Source organism: Nyctereutes procyonoides, unplaced genomic scaffold (assembly GCF_905146905.1).
Source record: "Nyctereutes procyonoides isolate TBG_1078 unplaced genomic scaffold, NYPRO_anot_genome, whole genome shotgun sequence".
In the NCBI taxonomy this organism is placed as follows: Eukaryota; Metazoa; Chordata; class Mammalia; order Carnivora; family Canidae; genus Nyctereutes; species Nyctereutes procyonoides.
Window position 1 is genome coordinate 48,774,241 of NW_026575135.1, and position 8,598 is coordinate 48,782,838.

The 8,598-nt window shown below is 40.8% G+C and overlaps 1 pseudogene; it reads right to left on the bottom strand.

The window, feature by feature from the left end:
* Positions 1-1,905: 1,905 nt before the first annotated feature.
* On the bottom strand, positions 1,906-3,497 carry LOC129495189 (neuropeptide Y receptor type 6-like; annotated as a pseudogene).
* Between the last annotated feature and the right edge of the window lie 5,101 nt (positions 3,498-8,598).

Here is an 8,598-nt window from a genome sequence, read left to right on the forward strand (position 1 = left end):
TCTTAATTATAGGACTAACCACTATCTGTCAGAAGAGATAGAAGGGATTATCTAGGGAGAATCAACTGTTTTCTGGGCCAAGAGACTATAGTCCTGTACCTTTAAAATTCTGAGCTACACCACTTGAAGTTGGTTTTGAAATAAGAGTTTTTATTGCAGCTTATACTGTAAGACTGCTACATTTTATTTCATTTTGGTGTCTTGCAGTGCTTTTGTTGTTTATTTTTTCAAATGAGAGAATAGAAAAGGAAGGAAAAAGATAGGGAGAGGGAGGGAGGGGGAGGTGGAGAGAAGGAAGAGATTTTTCAGGAGGGGACAACATGAAGGCTAATGTGCAAGAAAAAAAATCAATAGAAAAATCATATGTGTTCAAGAGAAATAATATCTTTTATTCAGAAAAAGAAGATACGTGTTATATTTTTTTAAGATTTTATTTTTTTTATGAAAGAGACACACAGAGAGAGGCAGAGACACAGGCAGAGGGAGAAGCAGGCTCCATGTAGGGAGCCCTATGCAGAACTCGATCCCAGGACCCTGGAATCACGCCCTGAGCTGAAAGCAGACGCTTAACTGCTGAGCCACCCAGGCATCCCTGCATTACATTTTTAACAGACAAATAAGCTGTAGCTCAAATGTAATAGTATAAAGAAGATTTATCCAAGGAGGATATAAAGCTGGTCATGATTTAGTAGAAATCCTTGAGCTAATCGCTAATGAACACTAGCTTAGTATTCTTTTTGAAAATGGTCTAGCTGATTTTTCTATGTGACATTGTGAGGAAGAGGGATATTTTTTAAAGTTTAAGTTTTAAGATTTATGAGAGGTTTAAAAAATCTGGAGCTAATTATAAAAGTGCTACTGATAAAGCCCCTCAGACCCAATTATGGATGCATCATGATCCCTATTTAATATACATAGAGAATTTGGGATAAAAAAGCCATTTAATAATTAAAGCTCTATGTACATTGGCCATTAATAAGTTAGTTAATGTGGGGGCACCTAGGTGGCTCAGTCGGTTAAGCATCCAACTCTTGGTTTTGACTTAGGTCATGATCTCATGGGTCCTGGGATCAAGTTCTGCGTCGCCTCCACACTCATTGGGGATTCTGAGATTCTCTCTCCATCTGCCCCTCCCCTTCCCTCTCTCTCTCAAATAAATAAATAAATAAATAAATCTTAAAATAAGTTAGTTAATGTGATTTCTAGCATAATTGCAGTGCTAAGAAGTTTGTGGTCAGTTCTAGTAGTGCTAGTATCATTGTCACTGAATAAAATGTACTCTTACCATAAATTAGGGAATCTGATTCAAGCATGGGAAGTGCAATACTTGGTTTTAATGTTAAGTTAAAACTATTCCTTCAACCTCCAGTGTAAACTTATTTTGTTGGCTAATTGATAAATTATGATGGGGGTCTTTCTGACTTTGCTAATTAATTGAATAGTTACTTGATTGACAGAATCCCCAGATATGAAAAAGAAATTTCTTTAACACTAAAGAAAGATATCAGTGCTTTTACTAGGCATATCATTAGTAATAACTTCTGTGGGTATTCCATTGAACAACAGCATGTAGAAACATGTTTCCAGCCAGCAGTGCCTCTTGCCTCTGTGACTTTCTCACTGTTATTCTTTGTCCCAAATGACAGCTGCTAGTTTGAGTTAAGTTATTTTCCTAAGAGAAAAGGGCTAGTGTATTGTGTGTTGTGTGTGTGTGTGTGTGTGTGTGTGTGTATGTGTGTTGGGCAGATACATGACATAGACAGGTTTGGCCTAAAGCAAAACTCAGTAGTATAAAGTTGGTCTCTTATTTTTGGTTCTGGCTTCTTTTTTGTGTATTTTGCTCTATTGCCAGCCATTACCTCTCAGTCTTTCATTCAAGAACATCTTTAGCATTGGTAACAATTTTCATATACCTGTTGATGCAAGAGCCAGTCTTATGATCCCTTGGAGATTCATCTATGTGGATCGTGGAGATGGCAGCATTTTCTATATATTTCCTGAGGTGCAAAGCACCAGCAGTGATAAATAAGCATTATCAGTTCCTCCTGGAAATTTTTGTTGAGAAAGCCTTAAAATAGAGGATTTATGCATGTGGTAACCATAGCAATCAAGTGGCAAATTACACCTACCAGGTCATGGTGACAGCTGATCTGCATCTTATGATACCAGTCAAAAATAACATTGAAGATGTTCAGGGGCAACCAGCAGGCTGCAAAGGTCACTGCAGTGGACGTTAGCATTGTCTTGATCCTCTTATTCTTATTAAGCTGGCTGTGACTTTCCCTCTTTCTGTCTTCCTTCTCACTTCTTCTGTGGCGGCAGATAACAAACTTCAAGTAGCAGATGAGGATGAAGGTCAGAGAGACACTGTACTGGGCCACAAGCATGAAGGTGGTGAAGACAAGCTGCTTCATTTTGGAGGGCCAGTTCTCTAGTCAGGCCACACCGTGGGTGTAGAGGTCACTGGGGGGAGAGAGAGTGTGAAAAGGTTCATTGGTGGGTGGTAGGACAGAAAGAAGGACATAGGCAACAGAAGGGACAACAGCCAGATCAATGTAATACCCCAGTAGGCATGAGGTGCACTGCGTTTCCAGCCACAGGGATTTGCAGTCATCAGATACCTACCTACCTACCTTCCTTCCTTCCTTTTTTCTTTTCTTTTCTTTTCTTTTCTTTTCTTTTCTTTTCTTTTCTTTTCTTTTCTTTTCTTTTCTTTTCTTTTTTAAAAAGATTTATTTATTTGAGAGAGAGAGCGAAAGAGAGTAGAGGGAGAGGGAGAATCTCAAGCAGACTCTGCCCGGAGCAGTGCATATGATGTGGGGCTCAATCTCACAACCCTGAGATCACAACCAGAGCCAAAATCAAGAGTCAGACACTTGGGATCCCTGGGTGGCGCAGTGGTTTAGCGCCTGCCTTTGGCCTAGGGCACGATCCTGGAGACCCGGGATCGAATCCCACGTTGGGCTCCCGGTGCATGGAGCCTGCTTCTCCCTCTGCCTGTGTCTCTGCCTCTCTCTCTCTCTCTCTCTGTGACTATCATAAATAAATTAAAAAAAAAAAGTCAGACGCTTAACTGCCTGAGCCACCCAGGTGCCCCAGCTGATACTTTTCAATAGCATTTAATGCAAGTAAGAATTATGGACAGAGACGGAGACACTCTGCATATAAGAGCTGAGTTTGCACATGGCATCCCCAAATGTCCAGTGGTCCCTCAGAGTGTAGATGACAGTAAAAGGTATGCACATGGCATATATACCAAGATGTCAGAGAAGGAGACATTGGCAGTCAGTATACTGGTGATGTTCTGAACTTCTCTCTGCTTCTTAAAGGTGGTAATGATGAGAGAAAGATTTCCAAAAAGACTCATTCTTAAGAACACAGACTATGAGGAGCAAGGCTTGAGAGGGGGTCAACAGGCCTTGATGTAGAAAAATGCAGAGTTGTTGCTTTCTGGCATTGGTTTTATTAGATGCTGGATAGTTTAGAGAAAGTTCCATAATGTTACTGTTGTAAGAAGAGCTTTTCTAATCTTATTTTGGCCATCACTTCTTGGGAAGCACTCAACTCTGAGGCTTCCAGTGAGTAATTAGTAGGGTTTATTCTTCCTTGATCTTTATCTGTGCTTGGTGGAAATGCACCAATAACTTGAGTACCATCCTGAGAGCCTAAAAAATTAAAGAGAACCCAGAATATTAGTGCAAGTCCTTAACAACCTTGACAATTCTGTAGTGGAATAGGGTCTCTGAAAGGGCACAGAGAGATGGATCTTTCTGTCCTTGCCTTCTTCTCATCTCAGTATGCTTTATTTGTCCCATCAGTATAGTCTTTTGGACTAATAAGGAAGGGAATGTGATAGCATTCTGTTAACTATATAAGGTTGCCCAGATAGATTTTCATTTTGGTCACTTCCTGTGTTGTGTGTGTGTGTGTGTGTGTGTGTGTGTGTGTGTGTGTGTATGTCTATGCTAGCTACGGAGGCCAAAGTACCATATTTGGTTTGGAGTTGAGTTTCCTTCCTTCCCTCTTCCCTCCCTCCCACCCTCCCTTCTTTTCTTTCTTTCCAGATTTTATTTGAGAGAGAGAGAGAGAGAGAGAGGCAGAGGGAGCTGCAGAGGGTGAAGGAGAAGCAGGCTCCCTGCTGAGCAGAGAACCTGATGTGGGGCTTGATCGCAGGACCTGGGATCATGGCCCGAGCTGAAGGCAGATGCTTAACCAACTGAGCTACCCTGGAGTTGGGTTCCAAATGGAGCATCACTATTTGGTGTCTGTATGACTTTGACAGAAGTCATTTACCCTTCCTGGTCAGGTTTGTTTGTTTGTTTTTGAATAGGCTCTGTGCCCAGCAGGGAGCCCAACATGGGGCATGAACTCATGACTCTAAGATCAAGACCTGAGCTGAGACAAAGAGTCAGACACTTAACTAACTGAGCCACCCAGGTGCCTCTTCTTGCTTAGTTTTCTTATCTGTAAAATGGGGATAAACAGTGTCTGAGTTGTTGTGAGGTTTAAATGATATCATGAGTTTGTCCCTCAGCCCCAATGTAGAGCACATAGTAGTGTTTAGTATTTATGTGCTGAATACAGTTAGTCAGTTCCACTGCCCAGAGCCTTTAGTCGGAGGCTGGAATCACAGCAGGAATCATGCCTGCTATGGAGTAGCATATGCCGTCTCTTCTTTGTACTACTTAGCTCTTTGGGACAGAGCCATACTTTGCACAGGGAGTTTCCGGTATGATGCTCAGATTCTGGAAATCCAGGTGAGGAAGCTGTTGTCCTAGTGAGCTACTCCTCAGAATTAACTTTATTTAGGAAGTGTTCCTCCAATTTCCCCTTCCTCTGGGTCCCTTATTCTGACTTCCAGAGGAAAGGGGAGCTCTGATCCTGTGGATCAGCTTGACTTAGGGTGGTTGTATTCAGTGGAATCATTCATACAAGAATATACAACAGACACAATGAACTCCCCACCATGTTAAGTGCTGAGATTTCTGGCCCAAAGAGGACACATTGAAAGAGGACAAAGGGGAGAAAAATACTCCCCTTTAGGGAGTATTGGCTTATTCTTTAGGAATTGAGGAATACAACATAAATAAAGGAAGCTGAGCAGTAGGAAGAAATGAGAACAGATGTTTGTGTGCTGTTTGAAATTACCCTGGCCTGCCCTCATATCCTGAGTTCAAAGCCTTAGCAGATCCTTATTGGAAAGAAATCACCTTAAGAATACTTCTTATGAAAAAAAAAAAGAATACTTTTTATGTCTGTTGCAGTTTTAACAATAGATACTTCAATGAGCAACACCATAAAAAATATCATGGATGGATAGAAACTGTTGATAAAGACAATATATTTTGTAAAGAAAGACCCAAGGAACTCACCTGTGACTCAGATGCAGTGTGGTGGTAAGTAGAGAGAGCAAAACTGAGAAACAGTGGTATTCAGAATGGTTTAAGGCTTGGATGACTCAGGGGTTCAGCAGACTTAGAGTTCACAGATATTGGCTGAATGGGAATATGAAGACCGATTGAAGCTGTTGATGGCAGTCAGTGTACTAGAACTATAAATGAGACATAGAAAGCTTTGATTAAGAGACATCTTCCTAAGCAAGCGTTACTTGGAGGAGGAAAGACATGTAGAGGAAGTGGGCGAAAACTTCATACACAGCTGTGCGTATGCTGGTGTGAGTGCCAGACTTCCTATCAGGAGCCACTATTGGCTGCCAACCAGCTCTTTAATCTTGGGCATGTTACTTGCCTTCTCTGGGTCTCAGTTTCTTCATCTGCCAAATGAAATAAAAAAATGGCCTCCCTGTTTCACACACCTTGTTTTAAGGGTTAATGAAATAATATATTTAAAACATCCTGTAAACTGTTAAACATTATACAAATCCACTTGCTTGTTATTGTTGTTACTGTTATACTTGTTGAACGTTTCAGACAGAATTGATCTAACCCCCATCCTCCAGAGAGCCATAGTGCTTTCCTATCCATGGTACTATTTATTTATCCAATTTCATGTTTGCCAGAAAGAGGTAGGATTGTTATATTTTCATTTCATAGATGGAAACCAAACTACAGAAAGGTCTCAGGGCTTAGCTAAAGCCAGGCAAGACCAGCAAAATCTTGTTTGTTTTCTTTCCAGTTCTTATTGTCTACAAGAAAGGAAAGCTTCCTATGAATCCTTCAGAGAAAGGTCTGAATAACAGTTTCCTCTTTACAGATGTGGAAATTCATACTATTTTGAAAAGTTCCTAGCGGATTGGTAACAGAGATGGGAATACACATTGGGAACCTGTGCATTGCCTGTTCTGGTTGGTCTGGGTTGTCTGGGCTGAGTGAATGGGGATTACTCATCACGCTGCAACAGCTGGTCTGAAGCTTTGTAGAGATCCGTCTCCTCTCCTTGGTGTTGATTAGTAGCAAAGTGCAAATTAACTCCCCAGTTTATAAATTCCTATAGAGACTTGAAGCTCAGAAAAGCCAGAGGAAGGTCAGATAGACCTCATCAGGGAGGAATTGAAAGGGGAGTGCTGGAGTTACGTTATCCACACCCTTCTGTTATCCACGCCCTTCTCCACCAGACAGAGAAGATTAACAGAGAAATCCTCAAAATGGATGTTAAATGGCAATATGGGGTTTACACTTTATATAATTGGTAACTATTAGGTTAAAGTATTTAAATTGTGCGTATCCAGAAACAAAGTAATGCTAAGATTTGATGCATAAAAAATTCTTGGGATACATTTCTATTTTAGGAAAGTTCATCTTTGGCTTGTTTGGAAATGACCTGGAGATGTGAAATCTGAAATTACTGAGTCACATTTTGCCCCAAAATACGAGTAAGATTTGGCAGAGGTATATAATCTTTAACCTTCAACTTGACTATATTTGGTTCATGAAGCACATACCTTGAACTGGCTCCATGTATGTGCCTTTTAATGCAGAAGCACAACATTACACATTTCATATTTATTTATTTATTTATCAGAGAGAGAGAGAGAGAGAGAGAGAGGCAGAGACACAAGCAGAGAGAGAGAGAGTAAGAGAGAGGGAAGCAGAGTCACAGGCAGAGGGAGAAGCAGGCTCCACGCAGGGAGCCCGATGTGGGACTCAGTCCTGGGTCTCCAGGATCACCCCCTGGGCTGAAGGCAGTGCTAAACCTCTGAGCCACCCGGGCTGCCCACATTACATATGTTTTATAGTTTTTTTTGTGTTAAAGGTTTTAGGATGAACAAAATAAGAGCATTATTCTGCTGAAGTATCTCTATGTACATTTATTATGTATCTATTTTTTTAATTAGTGTGTCTTTCTCTTTTTCTCTTCATACAACTCTTTTTTTGGTGTGTGTGTGCAGGTTTGGGGGCAGAACTTCTGTGTGACTGCCCCTTGGTCTCTGTTTTCGCTTTACCTTTCATTGTCTTTCTCTTTGGCTGCCTGTTGCATTGTGTCCTCTGTTTCCCCCTTCTTTTAATTGTCCCTAACACAGAAAAATTAAAGCATATTTTAGACTACCTGTTATATTTCATTTGGTTCTATGGTGTCTTGACCTGGAAAAGATGCTACAGGTATTCTAAGAGACCCCCTTCACTTGACACATGTTGCAGCTTTGCAGTTAATTACTGGCAGAATAGGGATCAGAGCTCATGTCTTCTGGCTCTCAGATTTCCATGCTCTTTCCATTATTTTTTGCTGCCTCTTGTTTTATATTTATTTTTTCGTTTCTTTTTAGTTAAGATTTTATTCATTTATTTATTTGACAGGGACAGAGAGAGAAAGAGCACAAGCAGGGAGAACAGCAGACGGAGAAGAAGCAGAAGACTCCACACTGAGCAGGAAGCCCGATGTGGGGCTCGATCCCAGGACTCCTGGATCATGACCTGAACTGAGGGCAGACACTTAACTGACTGAGCCACGCAGGTGCCCCTCTTCTCTCCCCTCCCCTCCCCTTTCCTCCCTTTTCTCTTCTCTTCTCTTCTCTTCTCTTCTCTTCTCTTCTCTTCTCTTCTCTTCTCTTCTCTTCTCTTCTCTTCTTTTCTTTTTCTTTTTCTTTTTCTTTTTCTTTTTCTTTTTCTTTTTCTTTTTCTTTTTTTGTAGGCTCCCTGCCCATTGTGAAGCTCAGTGTAGGCTTAAACTCATGACCATGATCAAGACCTGAGCTGAGATCAAGAGTTGGATGCTTAACAAACTGAGCCACCCAGGTATCCCTGTTTTATATTTCTTGAATCAATTTCTATTTTTCTTCTTAATTTTAAACGTAAATGAGTAGAACATTTTCTGATTCTTTTATAATAAAACTGTTTCCTTAATGTAACTTCAGGGAGTCTGTGGCCTTGGGCAAAGGAAAATTTTGCTTATACCATCCCAAGAATTTATGTGAGGGTCCCAGAACAGATTAGGGCCATACTGCAAGCATCCCCCCCATAGAACTCTTTCTCCTTTTCCTTAAACCTCTAGGAATACAGATTGTGCAGCTATGTTGATATTTATAACATCTTGCACTTGTTTAGGGGTTGATGATTTTAAAGTACTATGGCATTCATTATTCAAAAATTTAAGTGTTGACAAAATGGGCTGTCTTACTTGATCTCTATAGCAGTTCTGTAC